At 43.2% G+C, this 19,943-nt stretch overlaps 1 long non-coding RNA gene across 1 annotated transcript in view; it reads right to left on the bottom strand.

Moving 5' to 3' along the window:
- Window positions 1-2,575: 2,575 nt before the first annotated feature.
- Window positions 2,576-19,943, bottom strand: part of LOC117506298 — a 20,526-nt gene continuing 3,158 nt past the window's right edge. Inside the window, exons 2-3 of the long non-coding RNA XR_004559421.1 lie at window positions 14,935-15,002; window positions 2,576-2,732 (exon numbers count right to left, since the gene is read on the bottom strand). This is a non-coding gene — a long non-coding RNA (uncharacterized LOC117506298). The remainder of the gene's footprint in view (window positions 2,733-14,934; window positions 15,003-19,943) is intronic.

Below are 19,943 nucleotides of genomic sequence, written 5' to 3'. Positions count from 1 at the left end.
AATCCTCCTCCCGAGCTCGGAGTCGAGCCGCTGTTCCTCCACGTCGAAAGGAGTCAGTTGAGGAGGCTCGGGCATCTTTTCCGGATGCCCCCTGGATGCCTTGCTGGAGAGGTGTTCCGGGCACGTCCCACTGGGAGGAGGCCCCGGGGAAGACCCAGGACACGCTGGAGGGACTACATCTCTCGGCTGGCTTGGGAACGCCTTGGGGTTCCCCCGGAGGAGCAGGTGGAGGTGTGTGTGGATTGGGAGGTCTGGGCGGCTTTGCTTGAGCTGCTGCCCCCGCGACCCGACTCTGGATAAAGCGGAAGAAAATGGATGGATGGATGCTTGTCTGTATGTTTTATTTGTACGTGATATTTAAACTCTTCTTATGGATGTAGGATATTGTTTTACTGCTGGACTGGTCTTTTATTATGTTGAGCAATTTGTAAATTTTTTCATTTAAGGTGCCATATTAAAAACATTTTATTATTATCACTACTACTATGACTACTTTTTATAAAGATTGCATTTACTGCAAGAATTGCTTGGAATGGATTACATTGCTAAGGTGTTGTTACATTGCTATTGTAATGCTCTATTTTCTGGCTTACCGCAGTCCAGGATTAGGGGTCTTCAATTGGTTCAAAATGCAGCTGCCAGACTTTTGACACAAAGCAGAAAGTTTGACCAGATTACGCCCGTTTTGGCATCCCTGCACTGGCTTCCAGTTGCTGCAAGATCGGATTTTAAAGTACTGTTATTAGTTTATAAAACTGTTCATGGACTTGCACCTCCCTATCTGGCTGACCTGGTAAGCCCCTATGTACCGGCTCGGGCCCTGCGTTCTCAGGGTGCAGGACTTCTGTGTGTTCCCAGGGTGAATAAAAAGTCTGCCGGTCACAGAGCTTTCTCCTACCGTGCTCCAGCTCTGTGGAACGATCTCCCAGCACACATTCGGCAGTCTGATACTGTGGAGACTTTTAAGTCACGTTTAAAGACTCATTTGTTTTCCCTGTTTTATCATTAGTGTTATGTGTTTTTATTCTTGTATTCTTTTATAGTCATCTTTTTATTGTGTTTTAAATTTTTAATTCAGTTTTTTTGTTGTTGTTTTATGTTGTGTGAAGCGCCTTGAGATGAGTTCATCGTGAATTGGCGCTATATAAATTAATAAATTTGAATTTTGTGTTCTGTTGGCTTAAGTGTATCAAGGCCATGTCACCATGGTTGCAGCTCAAGAAAAACCGGCTTTAAGCCTGTTTTATGCTTCTGCAACTTCATAACTCCATGGCCACGTAATGACGTCGGGGGGAGGTGACGGTCTAGTGGTTAAGGCATTGGGCTTGAGACCAGAAGATCCTCAGTTCAAATCCCAGCCTGACTGGAAAATCACTAATCACGGTGTGTACTGAGCGCCTTGTATGGCAGCACCCTGACATCGGGGTGAATGTGAGGCATTATTTGTAAAGCGCTTTGATTATTTGTAAAGCGCTTTTGCAGATGGAAAAGCGCTATGTAAATGCAGTCCATTTAATGATGTCGATGTGGGCATGGCCCTCTTGAAGTTCTCCATAGCACTGGGTGTCGTAATGCCGGAATAGCAGGGGGCGCAACATGTTTGTGGTTGTTTTTTTTTTTTTTTTCCCTTTTTCTGGACAAATTTGTCCCTCAACAACCCCTACTTCTTCATACAATCAAACTCCAAATCACCATTATGTGTAGTTTTTCGACTCTGTATTTGCCGACTTTTCGACCAAACATTCCTCTATTTGATCCATGATTGAAATGTAATCGATGTGCACACTGCCAAAACTTTTCAATCTGACTGGAGAGGAAGGCCTGAAACCAGAAAAGTGACAAATCACAGCTTTGGGGTCGCCGTTGTTTAGTTTAAATTTTTGGCATGTGCACATCAGGCTATCGAGAGGGGCTCAGGGTACATAGTGATGTAGAGAGCTCTGTATTGCTATGGAGATGGAGAAACATAAATCAGACTTCAGTGTTAATTTGACTTAAAAATGGCATAAAAATGTGACATCACACCATGAGATAGGTTCTCAGTCCCACTGGAATTGCAAATATAAACATGCATGCAGGTATACATCCTGTCTGTTTTTTGATCGAGAGACACGATTGAGAATACAGTTCCCTGCGGCAGCCATCTTGATACATTTTGTTGTCTAAAAGGTCCCTGCTAATGGTGCCTCATAAAGGAATCCAATAATTGCATGCAGAGACCTTCAGGGAAGAGACCACTGTAACTGCCAGGGTCTGTGTGTGGGTGTGAATGTGTGTGTGCATGCAGCATTCATCATCAATGATAATGTGTGATTTGTTGCAAATGTGATTACTGAGGACAATGAAGCCATCAAAGACATTCACCACACCCTCTGAACTCTAATACTCAATTTGGCACTAAATACAACGCTATTGCCATATCAGGACTACAATCTACTTAACAACCGATTTTTTTTTGTGCTTGTCCTGTAATAATGGTAGTATTAAATTCCTCCTCACTAATTCACTCACACTTTCTGTGTTCCATTTCAGTCTCTCATCTCCTTTTTGTTCAATACTAAGCTCTGACCTACCCGTGACCCATGGCTCCATTGGCTGGTTTGATGATAAAGGTCTTCTGCTTGCGTTTCCTACGCAGCTCTTGAACATAATTCTGGAACTGGGTGTACTCTGCCGGGAAGATCCATGTTTTGGGAATGAAGCTGTACTCTTGAGGCTGGCACTTGATCATTCTGGGGGGGGGGGGGACACAACAACAACACAAAAGTTTGTGTATTTATTTAGGTATAATATTTTGTCCTTAAAAAAATTCTGTTTAGCACTTTATCAGTTGTAAAATTTTAAGTTACATTTTACAATAATTTAAAGGTTTGTACTTTTACAACAAAATTTTACAATTATTTGATCTGAAGTATCCAAGTCATTGTACTATAAATATATTTATATTACATTTATATATATATATATATATATATATATATATATATATAGTAATAGAGTAAAACTTGCCTAAACCATCATCAAATAAACCGGATACACGCACTCTCACTGGACAAAGGCAAAAACCCCAGTGTTCGATTCATGTAATGAACCCCATATATAAAAAAAATCTCCTTTAACAGTGGAATATCCGGATAAAATGCTGAAACCGACTTCTTCTGAAACTTATCTGTTCTCTCACGACGTCCTGGATCAATAGAGCCTGAAATGTGGAGGTTTTCAGCTTGAAACAGGCTGACGACGGCGCCTGGGAGTGCTGCACGACGTCTCGCTCTGTGGGAAGTCCTTAAAGCGACAGTATCACTTCAAAATCTCTCATCAGCCGTTAAAATTTTCACCGAAAACCAGCTTAATTTTTCGAACCGTGTCCACTTCGATGTGTCTCACAGGTTTAGAAAAAATTTTGATCAAACAAAGCGCCAGTCTCTCAGCAACTTCTCAGACAAAGGAATTCCGACGAGGGGCTGGACGACTCCTCCCACAAGGAGTGCTCACAGGCGAATGACATCACCGACAGGCGTGGAAAAACTCACGCGTGCGCACGAGGGTTCAAGCATGTCTGACGTAAAAACATATGAATGAAATCTATATAGTTTTTGAAAAAAAATAAAAAGGACCTATATATATATATATATATATATATATATATATATATATATATATATAAACAAATATCCTGTCCCATCACAATGTATTTCCATTAAAACCCCCTCGCATGCACCAGACAGAGCAGTCTGGACGTGCCCAGTTGCAACAGAGGTACAAAATGGACAGCACGGACACTCGCCAATTCAAGTAAAGTGGGTACCATATTTCTTTGATTAAAATCCTGAGCATTTTCAAAACGTGCTCAGACCCGGTGCCGAAACAAGGCAGGCCTTTATTCAATGCCAGTGATTATTAACAAAATGCTGCTTGCTGCCTGCACTGTAATATGGTATTAAGTTTCACACATATTTCTGAGTGTGGCAAACCAAAGACAACCCCTTTAGATCACAGCCATCTGCATGGCTGTGATCTACACCTGCTTTAACGACGGAGACCACAAGAGCTTTGATAGATAGCCACCAACGTGACAAGAACTTTAAAAGGGTCACCTGCACATCGACATCATTGCATGGCCACGGAGTTTAGGAGTTGTAGAACCATAAATCAGGCTTTAGATTTTAAGGTACTAGTCCGAAGTGAACTTAGATAAAAAAGTGTTTCTATCAAATGTAATCTTTTTTTAATGCACAGAATTTCTGGCGCTTATTTAAGGCAGGCGTTTATTTTTTCAGACAAAAGTTTTGGCCATTAAATGAAGCAGATCCCTATTCAAGGTCAGGCATTTAATGGAGTTATGGAGTTGTAGAACCATAAATCAGGCTTTAGCATTTCAAGGTACCACTCCGCAGTGAACTTAGAAAAAAGAGTGACTCTACCAAATGTAATCTTGTTAATGCAATCAAGAAAATACATACGCCTAATTGGTGCTGGGGATTCCCCGTACATCGTCCGGCGCCTCCTGACTGTAACTAATCCGTTACATACATATAATGGATTTTTTTTTTTCCATTTTACACACATAACGGATTTTGTCCATTTTATACATATATACATATTACGGACAAAATTAGCTTGCCCACCTTAATCCATTGTATGCGAGTTTTACTGTGTGTGTGTGTGTGTGTATGTATATATACTCAACAAAAATATAAACGCAACACTTTTGGTTTTGCTCCCATTTTGTATGAGATGAACTCAAAGATCTAAAACTTTTTCCACATACACAATATCACCATTTCCCTCAAATATTGTTCACAAACCAGTCGAAATCTGTGATAGTGAGCACTTCTCCTTTGCTGAGATAATCCATCCCACCTCACAGGTGTGCCATATCAAGATGCTGATTAGACACCATGATTAGTGCACAGGTGTGCCTTAGACTGCCCGCAATAAAAGGCCACTCTGAAAGGTGCAGTTTTGTTTTATTGGGGGGGATACCAGTCAGTATCTGGTGTGACCACCATTTGCCTCATGCAGTGCAACACATCTCCTTCGCATCATCCGTGAAGAGAACATCTCTCCAACGTGCCGAATGCCAGCGAATGTGAGCATTTTCCCACTCAAGTCGGTTACGACGACAAACTGGAGTCAGGTCGAGACCCCGATGAGGATGACGAGCATGCAGATGAGCTTCCCTGAGACGGTTTCTGACAGTTTGTGCAGAAATTCTTTGGTTATGCAAACCGATTGTTCCAGCAGCTGTCCGAGTGGCTGGTCTCAGACGATCTTGGAGGTGAACATGCTGGATGTGGAGGTCCTGGGCTGGTGTGGTTACACGTGGTCTGCGGTTGTGAGGCTGGTTGGATGTACTGCCAAATTCTCTGAAATGACTTTGGAGACGGCTTATGGTAGAGACATGAACATTGAATACACAAGCAACAGCTCTAGTTGACATTCCTGCTGTCAGCATGCCAATTGCACGCTCCCCCAAATCTTGCGACATCTGTGGCATTGTGCTGTGTGATAAAACTGCACCTTTCAGAGTGGCCTTTTATTGTGGGCAGTCTAAGGCACACTTGTGCACTAATCATGGTGTCTAATCAGTATCTTGATATGGCACACCTGTGAGGTGGGATGGATTATCTCAGCAAAGGAGAAGTGCTCACTATTACAGATTTAGACTGGTTTGTGAACAATATTTGAGAGAAATGGTGATATTGTGTATGTGGAAAAAGTTTTAGATCTTTGAGTTCATCTCATACAAAATGGGAGCAAAACCAAAAGTGTTGCGTTTATATTTTTGTTGAGTGTATATATATATATATATATATATATATATATATATATATATATATATATATATATAAACTTAAAACAGTTTCTTCATTTTATTGAGTTTGACTGATATTGGTTCTTTAAAGTATGTTATTAAAATCAACTTGTTGATACCTTCTTGAAGTTACAAAAAGTAATCCATTTCAGCAGACATAATGTATGAAGGGAGACAACAGTAATTTACACTGAACTGCACTGTAGTCATCTGGGGAGCTTAAATCAATTCACTTTATTTGTACAGAGCCAAATCACAAGTCGCACCAAGGGGCATCACAAGAATAAGGTCTGACCTTACCCACTCCCTGAGCAAACACAATGGCAACCAGGCGCAGTTTTGATGCAGGCAAAGCAGGCAGCCGCCCGGGGCGCATTTTTTTTCATGACACACAGGGGCGGCACAAACACTTAAGAAAAAATAAACAATCATCATCTGTGCCACAAAGTGGTTATCATATCACTGTGTGGGGAATTAGCAAATTGGCGCTCCCTCCTTGCAGCTGTAGGTGCCCCTGCTTGCTGAGGTGCACAGAACAGGACCAGTGTAAAAGGTTCAACGTTGTCTCCTGCGTTGTCCCCTGGTACAGGCACTCTGCTCCCCTGCGCTTTGCTCTGCTTTGACTTCAGGCGTATTTTTCCTCTTACCTTCCTTTGTGTATGTGCTCAGAGATCAGATTCAGTTCTGATTTCATTCTGCTTTCTTTGTCATCATTGGTGATATGACTGCTGTGAGATCAGATAATGGTCACTTACAAACAGGAAAATACACAAAAAAAATTTAGGAACAAAAATAATAAAGACTCAGAAATGGGTGGAGTCTCATCAGAAACTGTAATGATGAAATGAAAGGGCCAGAAGGAAAGTCAGCACTGCAGAGTCACTTGCATCTACAACAGGCATATGTCAGAAATGTCACAGAGGATGTAAATCTAAGATTGGTCCACATGGTCAAACAAGATGATCCTTTTGGTGCTACACCATAGTCGATATAACTGATGGTGCAGATATAAAAAAGTAAGAAAATGGTGTGACCACTTTAAACCTTTAAAAATGCAGAACTGTTTTAGGTGGTTTTACAAACATCAAGCTAAATATTTAGCTAAATGTTGAGACAAATCACATTAATAAAAGCGCAATTCGTTCCTCCCTGAAAGACAGATTAATATAACATCTGGTGACAGACAATTAGCATGTAAGGGCATGTTTCTTCAAATTTGCAATTTATGGATGTTTTATATAAGGGTTATATTGTAGCCTGCAGGCTTTTGATGTCAATTTCAATTGCAATTTCAGGGGCACTTCTAAAATATTAAAAAAAATAATAAAAATGGCTGTTGTGCAAAATTTTGTCTGTTTTTTTGGGGGGGCATTCGGAAGGGGTCTCACTCGGGGAGTAATTCAGTGTACAACCACCACTGATGGCAACAGTAGTAAAAAAAAAAACCTGCTCTGTCATTCATTGATTACAGAAGGAAACCTCAAGCACAACAGACTCAATGATGTAACAATTTGCTATGGCATTACTACCCACAACAAAATAAAGCAAACAAAGCACAACAAAGAATTGTCAGACATGCAAAGACAAAAATGTTGCAGCTAAGCAACCATACACATATACTGTAGAGTCCAGGGGCTGCAATGACCAATGGACCAGTGGATTGGGGGCTGGGGGGGGGGGGGGGGGGAGTTTGGAGGGGTCCTGCTGGCTGCACTGGGGGAGTATTAGATGTTAGGGAAGCCTCATGCGCTTACTGGCCCGGGGGCTGGGGCCCGCCCTCATATGGTTCGGTGGCACCTGCCCACACTTTGGGTTTTGTTGCAGTGGCTCCTTTGCCCCCCGTCCCTGCTGCTGCTCGCTCCTCCCTTTGGGGGTCATGGTCCCGGGCGGTGTGATGTTCTGGGGCCCCCGCATTTGGTGGGCCCATGCCGGCACCCTGTGTGTTTCCCTTGGGTGTGGGGTTGCTTCCCGTGCATTCATGGAGGGAGGGGGGAGGTGCTGCCGGGCCGTTCCCCTAGTGGTTCGTCGTGCTGCCCCCGTGGCTCTGGTGGCTGCCCTTTTTCTCCTGGTGCCCTGTGTCCTGGACCTATTTACGTCATTGCGTACAGTTGGCCGTATGGCTTCTGACGTGCCGAAGTGGTCCACGTCATATGGTAAGGTTTTGTACTTCTGTCTTGGCCCAACACAGCAGCCACAGTAGTGATTGGATATTTAGCTGTGATCTGGGTCTCTGTGTGCGGATGGTTGTGTGTTTGTGACCATCACCACAATTCGGTTTTGGGTGCTCTCAAGGGGATCAAGACTCTGGTGTCCTAGATTAGGGTATGGGTGCTCACTAATTAGACAACAGACTGTTGCTGTCATTACTTGTTCATGTGTGGTTGCTTGTCATGGTGAGTTGTATGGTTGGGGTCCTGTCTCCTCGGTGTCTCACTTCTCATCACTTCACAGTTGTTGCCTTCACCACTTGTCTTTCGTTCTTGTCTGTCTTCATGTTGTTTTGGTGGTCGGCCCTTCCTGACAGAAGTTGTTGGTTGGCTTTGAGTAAGATGTTGTAGGCTGATTGGGAAGGGCAGATGGTGGTCACACACGCATACCACATTCACTCACGCGCTACATACCTTCTGTCTTGCAAAAATAAATTGCATATATGTGTATTAATGTTCAGAAATGGTTCTGCCAGTGTGGTATTTGCCATTACTATATATGCAGACAGGGGAAAAAAAGAGGGGAAAAAAAATGAAACCTAATGTGCAAGTCAGTTAACATAGCCAGCTCCATCATAAAAGGAATATTCTTCTAGAGTTCATTAATTAGATTCTTCTAGAAGTCCTCAGCACTCTTTGGATTCCGCAATTCCTCATAGATCGGACATGCCCCAGTCCTGGAATGATCTCAGAGGTTTAGATAGATGGCCAATGGATGGGTAGACGATCTATGAAACTCCAATCTGAATTTGCAGAGTTCAGGTCCAAGTTGCTGGTGGTGCCCCTCTTTATCAGCAACTTGTCCTCAGACAGAGAACAAAGCAGAAATCAACCAGCCAGAATGAAAAGTTTATAGTAACACCATCCTACAACAGTGAAAGTTGCAAAAAGTCCTAAAAAATTAACATGCTTTCACACCTACCTTGCGTGGCCCGACTTGCTAACTTTTCTGTTTGGTGTGAAAGCTGCCTTGGACCACAGTTTGGACCATAGGACCAAAATTTGGTGCAACCAAAAGAGAGACCATGTTCCAGTTCCTCTGCAGTTTGAAATCACTTTTTTGACAGTTTGGAACTTCAGACCAATTACAGGAAGTTAAAGCAGGTTAGCACTACCCATTAAACAGAGGAAGGGGGGGAAAGGAAGCAGTAACAATGAGCCCTGGGAGCACATACGGAGATGAGGGGACAGTTTATATTTACAATTTGCTCAGGAGATTAAGTTAAAAGTCAACTTTAATTTTCTAATTCATTTTCCTCCTGTTTTGCTGTTTTGACTAAGGTTGCAAGCATATCCTTGTTCCTAAACCACTCCAGGATGCATTTACTATCAACTAGGAAAAATCTGAGTGGCATGGTGCTTCCACTTGTCTTTCACTTCTTTCATGACTTTTAGCTTGAATGCTGTCGAGTAGCAACATTTGCACGGAGCCATTTTGTGTAATCAAGCAGTTACTGCATGCAGAAAAACATTTGTTTAAAGTCTGCGCTGCTTCTCTTGCATGCAGCACACATAGGGTGCATCAAAAAACACAATTTTTGAATTTTGATATGTCTGGGTGCTCCAATATACAGTGTTCCAATATACGTAGAAACAACACGTGCAAAATATTTTTGCAGTGCATGATGATTTAGGGGTGCCACCGCATATCTGCTTTTGTTGGCTAAAGTGGTTAAAAAGTGCACAGTGATCACCATGGAGATCTGAGGTAAACAAGACTGCAGTTTAAGCAAACTGACGTGATCTTTCTATTTTTGTGTTGGGTATGTATTATTATATATTACTATCATATCTGTAGTTGTGTCTTTGTATACTTAAGTCATATTTATAGGTATTTGGTGCTCATTACATCTAGCTAACGTTAGCTAGCAACAGTTTGCTAACCACAGTTAGCTATCTATGTTAGCTAAGCTATTAAGCTTAACATCAACAGTATTCTAGAGTGGACAATGTCATATTCAGAGTACTGATGTTGCATGTTTATTGAGAGTAGCACTGTAGTTGTTACAGTGAATTAACATTTTAAATATAAGTATATTTGCGAGCACAGCTAGCTACTCTGCTAGTGATGTAACGATAAGTTATGATGAAGTTAGACTACGTACAGGTAAAATTGGAGACAAGCAAGCACGTCATAAAATGGTAGACTTAGTCAATGCTAACAAGCAAAACAATTAGAGGAAATGGAGTGCAGACTTAATGCTACATTTCCGCTGTGGCCTCCAAATGTTGAAAAGCTGATTGATAACCCAGAAGACCTAGCTTTCTTAGCCAGCATGAAGACCAATACAGTGGCCATTTGGTGTATTGGACAAAAAGCTGCAGCTCAAAGTGAAGCGGCGAGAGGAGCAGCCAGGCAGTTCCAGCTCTGAAAAGGAGCTGGAGGAGATGACGGCAATGTCCAGCTTGGTGTCAGAGAGTGATGAGGAGCCAGAGGAGGATACTAACACAGTCTGTCCACCATCTGAGGGCAAACCATCCCACAAGTGTAAGAAGACTGGAACGTGTCAAGTGTAAGAAGACAGGAACAAACGTCTTCATTTCACATGTCATCCTTAGCCAACCAAGTGTCGTGTCACTGGCTACAAGGTTGAACATGTCACCAATGCAACAGGCTGCCTTCAGATGTGGCGTGGTTGCAGAGCCCGGCGGTGAATGTACACATCTCTCTGTATCTTACGCAACAGCTAACCAAGCAAGACGCCAAGTACTGGAGACAATCAGTGAGGAACAGCACAAGCAGTGGACACCACCTTCATTGTGCACCCTACACTGGGACAGCAAGTTCACACCGATGCTCAGCAATGTGCGCCAGTTGGAGGAGCGTCTTACAGTGGTTGTTGGAGATGCAGAGTGTCTGAAACTGCTTGGTGTCCCGGCGTATAAGAATCAGACAAATAAGGCATGTGGAGTGATCATTGCCCGGCTGACGTGCAAGTTGCTGTAGGACTGGTGCTGCGCTGACCAGGTTGTCAACATGGCATTTGACACCACTGCGTCAAACACCGGCCATCTCACAGCAGCCTGCATTGCCATACAGTTCTCACTGGGCAAACCACTGCTTTGGTCTGGGTGCTGGCACCACATTGGTGAGGTCCTCCTGAACCCAGTTTTCACAGGCCTGAAGGTGGAGTCATCACGCTCGCCAGAGGTTACCTTGTTCACAGTGTCTGAGAAAGAAATGGAACCTGTTACCACAAGAATTCAGCAGCCAATGGTCCCACTAATTTCCTGACAACAGCAAGCAACCACTCCTGGGCAAGTTACGTGCTGAACTTGTCAGATGCGCAAAAGAAGTGACTGACCACAAGCAAGGTGACTACCGTGAGTTTGTGCAGCTGTGTCTTGTGCTTCTGAATGCAGATGGTGAAGAGCAGACTGCAGTGACCTTCCAATGACCAGGAGCGCTCCACAAGGCACAATGGTTGGCCAAGCTGCTATATACTCTCAAGCTGGCTTAGATGGAGCAGCACATTGTGTTACTTCCCCAGGGTACAATCACCACACGGAGAGGCATTGCTAGTACCTCACAGTTAAGATGCTACCCCTGGCTCTCTTCAGCAGCAAGGTGCCCAAGGATGACAAACGTGCACTTGCCAGAGCAATCTTGGAGCACAAGCCTGCTGATCTCCCCATGCACATCCCTGAGCAGCGCTTTGGCACTGGCTTTGGCAAGCCAAAGTTCCCCACCCTCTTGCCAACCACCAGCTTGGCTGACCTCGCCAATAAGGATTGCTGGTGTGGGATGCACCAGCTCCACAATTTATGTCTCTCATCGTTCATTCAAGGATTCAAAGGATTCAAAGGAATTTTATTGTCATATGCACAGAAGAACATGTTCCCTGCACAATGAAATGTGTCTACTGCATTTAACCCATCCTAATTGCCAGTAGGAGCAGAAGTCGCCATTAGGCGCCCGGGGACCAGCTCCCTGTACATCCCTGCCTTGGTCAACAGCAGGGCTGAGCAAACCAACACCGACCCATAACAAACAACACACACACAACACACAACACATAGGCCGGCCCGGTACATAAACATATGTATGAAAAGCAAAACACGAGGGAAAAGGAGAAAAAAAAAACCTCATAGCCGCTGCATTACACAGTGGCAATGAGGAAAAAAAAATCCCCATCAGCACAGAAAAACAATAATCACACAGACAAAAACAAGGACACAGGACGACAACCGAGATTTGAAAAGGTCCGGTTTATCAGAACACTCCGGAGGCAGCCTGTTTGGCGCCGTCAACGGCCTTGTCCGACAATCCTGGAGGGGGAGGGGGCAGCCCTGAGCAGTCCTGAGCACAGTCAACGTCAAAGCTGGAGAAGCTGAGGGGAGGGGGGAAGACCAGGGAGCGAGGCTTAAGTGTTGATCTTCTGAGGAGGTTTTATCACAGCGACCTTGAAGTGCAGCTGTGTTGGGGAAGCCAAATGAATAGCCAGATTAGCAGATGCCTGAAAGATTCCACAGTTCTGAGAACAGAGTGGCTCTCAATGCATCTGAATGTAGAATGTGGTCTTCACAGACGGTCAGAGCGGGTTTCCAGGGCTGCAATTCTATTTGAGATGTTTTCCAACGCTGCGCAGCCACTGCCTTCCCAATCGAATCAATCATGTAGGGCAGCCTGGAAGGACCAATCAAAGCTGCTTCCACTTTCTTGATTTTCCGGTAAACCAGCATACTGCCCGCTCCACACAGCAGAAAGCCGGTCACCACCAAGCCGAATATGTACACATCTTCGACGTCCTCCACAGAAAGCATGTAAAGGCACATGACCTGCCATCTCCTCCACGAGTCCATCACGTAACCCATCACATGCGTCCCGGCAGGACAGGTCAGGTCCTCCGCCCCCGAATGTCTTGTAGAAAAAATAGTGTCAATTGCGTTCAGAGACCACTTTAACAGATCCATTTAACAGATCGTTTTCCACAAGAGCAAAGCTGCAGCCTCACAGACAACACGCCACAGAAGCAGGAAAGATAAGGAGGGAGGGAGAAGAGAAAAGTGCGTCCGTCTCGGCCGAGTGCAAGCTGGCAAAAAACTTTCATGTTCATGTGTTAGATGGAATCTCTCCAAATTTTGCGATATTCAATTTTATGTTAAATGGAACAAAATGCAATGCCACCAAAATTGATATTTTGAAATTAAAATTTCCCATTCAAATTTGATGCACCACTGTCTGTACGTACCGTAAGGCCGTACTGTGTACAGTATGCATGCAAGCATGCGCACACAAACTATCATCAATACATGGCCCCTTCATGAAAATTGTAGGCCCCCCAGGGCATTTAATAGAGTAAATACAGTACGTCTACAAACAATTCAATGTCATATATAGAGAGACAGGATTCTAAGTACGCTGTGGAAAGTTCTTTGGTGCAAAAGCAAAACTGCAGTGTCAACCCAAACTATTGGATAAAACATCTTCAGACTTTTCTCTGCTCTCTTCCACAGCATGTCTTTTTCCTGATTCTCTCCCCTCAGCCCCAACCAGTCCCAGCAGAAGACTGCCCCTCCCTGAGCATGGTTCTGCTGGAAGTTTCTTCCTGTTAAAAGGGAGTTTTTCCTTCCCACTGTCACCAAGTGCTTGCTCATAGGGGGTCGTTTTGACCGTTGGGGTTTTTCTGTAATTACTGTATGGCTTTTGCCTTACAATATAAAGCGCCTTGGGGCAACTGTTTGTTGTGATTTGGTGCTATATAAATAAAATTGATTTGATTTTCTGAAGATGTTGTATCTGCACAGAAGACAAAAAAATAAATAAATAAATAAATAAATAACTGTCCAATGTTGAATTACCTGCCCTAACATTTCAAGTATCAACAAGTTGAAAGGAATCCACAACAGATCTTTGAAAAAGATCTTTTTATTCCTCCTTTTATAATCAAGCAGGCTTGATGATGAGGTTAGTACCTCACGGGTTAACAGCAGGTTAACAGCAGATGATGGCTCCACCCACCAATGCTCACTGTCAAACAAGGTCATCTCGCATGTATTTGTTTGTCATTACCAGCACTGGTATGTTTTGTTTTTAACTTACAAATGAAAAAAAATTGTAAGGGCTGCATGGTTTATTAAGCCTTCATTTATCCATGTTGTCAATCTGGAAGCATGCACTATTGCCATGCTTTGCTGCATCCACAACACCATGAAACCGCCTTGAGTCCTGGTTGGCAACCACCCAGCCAGACAACTGGTCCACTCCACCGCTAAAGGAATCATCTATCTGCCGCAGCCAGATGAAGCGTGCATGTCCCCTTTGCTTTCTCCAGCTAGTAATGTCCTCAACACTCAGAAATGTGCCACATGCTGTTAATATAATAGAGCTTGTTTCCCAAAAATGTAGAGTGGGTGAGTATCATGTGTCATGTGAGAGGATTTATTCACACAGTAGTATCTCGTACAATTTGTGCTCATCCTTCCAGGCATATCCTTGGCTCTGTGGAAAGTCACTCTGCTGATGTTTCAGCAGACAGCAGACCTGTCACATGGCACAGGTTAACTCACCATCAGTGAGCAGAGTTTCAAACAAAATACACACCAAAGTTTAGGTCAGCGAGGACTTAAAAATTTCAAGGACAGCATTGATTATTTCCAGGATATTTGGTCATTTTAATCAATTTACACATGATTTCCAAGACGGGAAGCCTACTGTTTAAATTTCCAGATTTTCCAGAATGCATGGAAACCCTTAACTTCCAAGATGCAGCGCTCACCCTGTGGTAGACCACGCTGGACAGGCTAAAAATCATGCCAACATTAACTGAACCAAAAAAAACTCAAGAAAGACTGGGGACAAAAGTTTTTAGCTTTACTGTGGCCATTGCATTACAGAAAATGACTTCCTGTCACATAGCATGTATGCAAAATCATGTCATGGCATTTTTAAGATGACTGAAAACTTACTTAGACATGTTTCTTGCGAGGCAGTCTTTCCGGCAGATTTCACCCATGCCAGGGAAATGGTTAATTCTCTGCAGAGGGACAGGCAGACATAATAATGTTGTTAAGGCCATTACGCCACTCAATTCCACCCCCCACCCCTTCATAAAAAATGAGCACATTAAAGGCAGCAACCTGAAGTGAGCTTACAATGTTCTGACATTTATGCCCAATTACAGACTCAAAACAAAAAGGTGACGCTGAGACCTTTCTCAACCCTTATTTAGTTTACCAGGGTTTTTTTTTTAATACTTTAAAGGTTGGGGAGGGAAGACGCTAGAGAGAGAGAGAGAAAAAAAAGATCAATCTCAACTCTGAGGGGTCGAGGTAATTGGTTCTGCATCGCAAGCTCCTGCGGTGACAGTTGAATGAATTGCTTTGAATGTGCCGAAAAGGGGTGGGAGGTGTAGCAAAAACTCTGGGCTTTCTGTATTCTTTGACCAAATGAGCCTGAACAGGGCGTTAATTAGGCTCGTATGAACTAAAACTTGACAGCAAACTCTCAGCATACATCACTAAGGAAAAAAAGGAAAAAATTAGGAGAGAGAGAGGAAAGGGGAAAAACAAGAATGCAGTGTAAAAGGGATCTGTGATTATTATCCAAATGAGACAGACGTAATTAGGGATTCAGAAGAAATTGCACAATTATGCCAAAGCCGCGAGACGACATGGCTTGTGAGAGGAAATCAAAACCAATTGTTAAGGGACTTCTACTTTTCTTCTGAGAAATTATCTCATGAAATGCCACAGTAGTGAGGGAGAGAGCGAAGTGAAAACAATCAACGGCAAATCACCAGTTGTATGTGAAACATTAGCCACAATGCTACCCCTTCAGCTGTAACAGTATTTGTAATATTCAATCTACTTAGTTGAACTCTTGCTGCCCCTATCCTAACAAGCCTTACACTTACTGGCTGGCCTGTAATTTAATCGATCATTAGTGCCCAGTCTAATCAAATAACCACTCTGGAAGAAGGATGGCTAACACACAGAGCTGAGTGGGGCCAGCCAAGTTCACTCAGCAGGACAGGGAGGTCAAACAGAGGTAAGATCACTCTCAGACTCGTGCACAGATCTCAGACAAAGCCTTGTTTCAGCCTTTCTTATCAAATTCAACTTGTGACACTAACCACCCTCCCCACAACCCCTTTTGCTCACAACGTGTCAGTCCACTTGTCAATCTTCCCATCTGTCTGCGTGTAAGCTCTGTTGTCCTCTCCCCCTCATTCTGTCAGCCCTTCTTTTTCTTTTGCTCTGTCAATCTTCTGCCTCCCAGGGTCTGAACACAAGCAGATGGACAACTAGTTATTATTCCATTTTTATTAGATTTTTTTTTTCCCAGTTTATGGTGTTCCTGCAATTTATGTTTCATGATCTTTCACAAACTCCAACACCGCCGTTATGTTCTAGTGGTTGTGGAATTTGGTCTCCTTTGAAAAGCATCCATAAACTGTGTATAGGGCTGGGCAACATGGCAAAAATATACGAGGTCTATTAGATAATAAACCGACCTTTTTATTTTTTCAAAAACTATATGGATTTGAATGACGTGCGATTACACCAATCATGCTTGAACCCTCGTGCGCATGTGTGAGTTTTTTCACACGTGTCAGTGACATCATTTCCCTGTGGGCAGGCCTTGAGTGAGATGTGGTCCCGCCCTCTCGGCTGAATTCCTTTGTTTCACACGCTGCTCGAGACGGCCCGCGTTGCTTTATCAAAATTTTTTCTGGACCTGTGAGGAATATCCGAGTGGACACTATTCGAGAAATTAAGCTGGTTTTCGGTGAAAAGTTTAACGGCTGATGAGAGATTATGGGGTGTTTCTGTCGGTGTAAGGACTTCCCACGGAGCGAGACGTCGTGCAGCGCTTCCAGACGCCGTCGTTGGCCTGTTTCGACCTGAAAACATCCTAATTTAAGGCTTAATTCACCCAGGACGTCGTGAGAGAACAGAGAAGATTCAGAAGAGGCCGGCATGAGGACTTTATGCGGACATTCCACTGTTTAAGGACATTTTTGAATGAAAGACGTGCGCGCAAATTCGCCGAGTCGTTTCCGTGATGACTCGGCAAATCTGTGTGCGCCGCGACAGGAAAACCACCTCCGTGTTGAAAACCATTTGTAAAATTCAGGCGGCTTTTGACGGCTTTCAACAAGTGAGTAACTGAGAAATTGTTTAACAGCTTGGGCATGTTCCAACTTGCCCGTTAAGGTTTCCAACGGAGGTGTCTTTCCTGTCGCGACCCCCCGCGGTCGGGTCCGGCCCGACATGCGACTCTGCCCGCATGTTCTTTCATTACAAAATGTCCATTAACAATGGAATGTCCGAATAAACTCCTCATGCCGACTTCTTCTGAAAGTTCTCTGTTCTCTGACGACTTCCTGGGTCAACAGAGCCTGAAATGTGGAAGTTTTCAACTTGAAACGGCGAGACGCTGCCGCCTCGAAGCGCAGATGGCCGTCAGGCGCCGTGGGCCGTCCTTACGGCGACACTACCAGACCAAAATCTCTCATAAGCCATTAAAATTTTTACCGAAAACCAGCTGAATTTATTGAATGGTGTCCACTCAGTTGTGCCTTACAGTTTTGAAAAAATTTTGATCAAACAAAGCAGCAGTCTCTGAGCCATTCCTAAACAATGAAAAAATCGACGAGAGGGTGGGCGACTCCTCACTCAAAGACTGCCCACAGGCGAATGACGTAACCAACAGGCGTGAAAAAACTCTCGCATGCCCACGAGGGTTCAAGCATGTCTGATGTAATCACACGTGATTCAAATCCATATGGTTTTTGAAAAAAATAATAAGGTCGGATACTTTTCTAATAGACCTTGTAATTGTGATATTTAATACAATATTGAAAAATATCGATATTATCACAATATATACCTTAATTATGCTCCAAGTCTATAAAGCAAGAAACATCTGTATCAATTTCAATCAATTTTATTTATATAGCGCCAAATCACAACAAACAGTTGCCCCAAGGCGCTTTATATTGTAAGGCAAGGCCATACAATAATTACGTAAAAACCCCAACGATCAAAACGACCCCCTGTGAGCAAGCACTTGGCGACAGTGGGAAGGAAAAACTCCCTTTTAACAGGAAGAAACCTCCAGCAGAACCAGGCTCAGGGAGGGGTAGTCTTCTGCTGGGACTGGTTGGGGCTGAGGGAGAGAACCAGGAAAAAGACATGCTGTGGAGGGGAGCAGAGATCAATCACTAATGATGCAAATTGCAGAGTGGTGCATACAGAGCAAAAAGAGAAAGAAACACTCAGTGCATCATGGGAACCCCCCAGCAGTCTAAGTCTATAGCAGCAAAACTAAGGGATGGTTCAGGGTCACCTGCTCCAGCCCTAACTATAAGCTTTAGCAAAAAGGAAAGTTTTAAGCCTAATCTTAAAAGTAGAGAGGGTGTCTGTCTCCCTGATCTGAATTGAGAGCTGGTTCCACAGGAGAGGAGCCTGAAAGCTGAAGGCTCTGCCTCCCATTCTACTCTTACAAACCCTAGGAACTACAAGTAAGCCTGCAGTCTGAGAGTGAAGCGCTCTATTGGGGTGATATGGTACTATGAGGTCCCTAAGATAAGAAGGGACCTGACTATTCAAAACCTTATAAGTAAGAAGAAGAATTTTAAATTCTATTCTAGAATTAACAGGAAGCCAATGAAGAGAGGCCAATATGGGTGAGATATGCTCTCTCCTTCTAGTCCCCGTTAGTACTCTAGCTGCAGCATTTTGAATTAACTGAAGGCTTTTCAGGGAACTTTTAGGACAACCTGATAATAATGAATTACAATAGTCCAGCCTAGAGGAAATAAATGCATGAATTAGGTTTTCAGCATCACTCTGAGACAAGACCTTTCTAATTTTAGAGATATTGCGTAAATGCAAAAAAAGCAGTCCTACATATTTGTTTAATATGCGCATTGAATGACATATCCTGATCAAAAATGACTCCAAGATTTCTCACAGTATTACTAGAGGTCAGGGTAATGCCATCCAGAGTAAGGATCTGGTTAGACACCATGTTTCTAAGATTTGTGGGGCCAAGTACAATAACTTCAGTTTTATCTGAGTTTAAAAGCAGGAAATTAGAGGTCATCCATGTCTTTATGTCTGTAAGATAATCCTGCAGTTTAGCTAATTGGTGTGTGTCCTCTGGCTTCATGGATAGATAAAGCTGGGTATCATCTGCGTAACAATGAAAATTTAAGCAATGCCGTCTAATAATACTGCCTAAGGGAAGCATGTATAAAGTGAATAAAATTGGTCCTAGCACAGAACCTTGTGGAACTCCATAATTAACCTTAGTCTGTGAAGAAGATTCCCCATTTACATGAACAAATTGTAATCTATTAGATAAATATGATTCAAACCACCGCAGCGCAGTGCCTTTAATACCTATGGCATGCTCTAATCTCTGTAATAAAATTTTATGGTCAACAGTATCAAAAGCAGCACTGAGGTCTAACAGAATAAGCACAGAGATGAGTCCACTGTCTGAGGCCATAAGAAGATCATTTGTAACCTTCACTAATGCTGTTTCTGTACTATGATGAATTCTAAAACCTGACTGAAACTCTTCAAATAGACCATTCCTCTGCAGAGGATCAGTTAGCTGTTTTACAACTACCCTTTCAAGAATTTTTGAGAGAAAAGGAAGGTTGGAGATTGGCCTATAATTAGCTAAGATAGCTGGGTCAAGTGATGGCTTTTTAAGTAATGGTTTAATTACTGCCACCTTAAAAGCCTGTGGTACATAGCCAACTAATAAAGATAGATTGATCATATTTAAGATCAAAGCATTAAATAATGGTAGGGCTTCCTTGAGCAGCCTGGTAGGAATGGGGTCTAATAGACATGTTGATGGTTTGGAGGAAGTAACTAATGAAAATAACTCAGACAGAACAATCGGAGAGAAAGAGTCTAACCAAATACCGGCATCACTGAAAGTAGCCAAAGATAAT

This window comes from Thalassophryne amazonica, unplaced genomic scaffold (assembly GCF_902500255.1).
Source record: "Thalassophryne amazonica unplaced genomic scaffold, fThaAma1.1, whole genome shotgun sequence".
NCBI classification, from domain to species: Eukaryota; Metazoa; Chordata; class Actinopteri; order Batrachoidiformes; family Batrachoididae; genus Thalassophryne; species Thalassophryne amazonica.
This window is presented reverse-complemented; position numbering and strand designations above follow the sequence as displayed.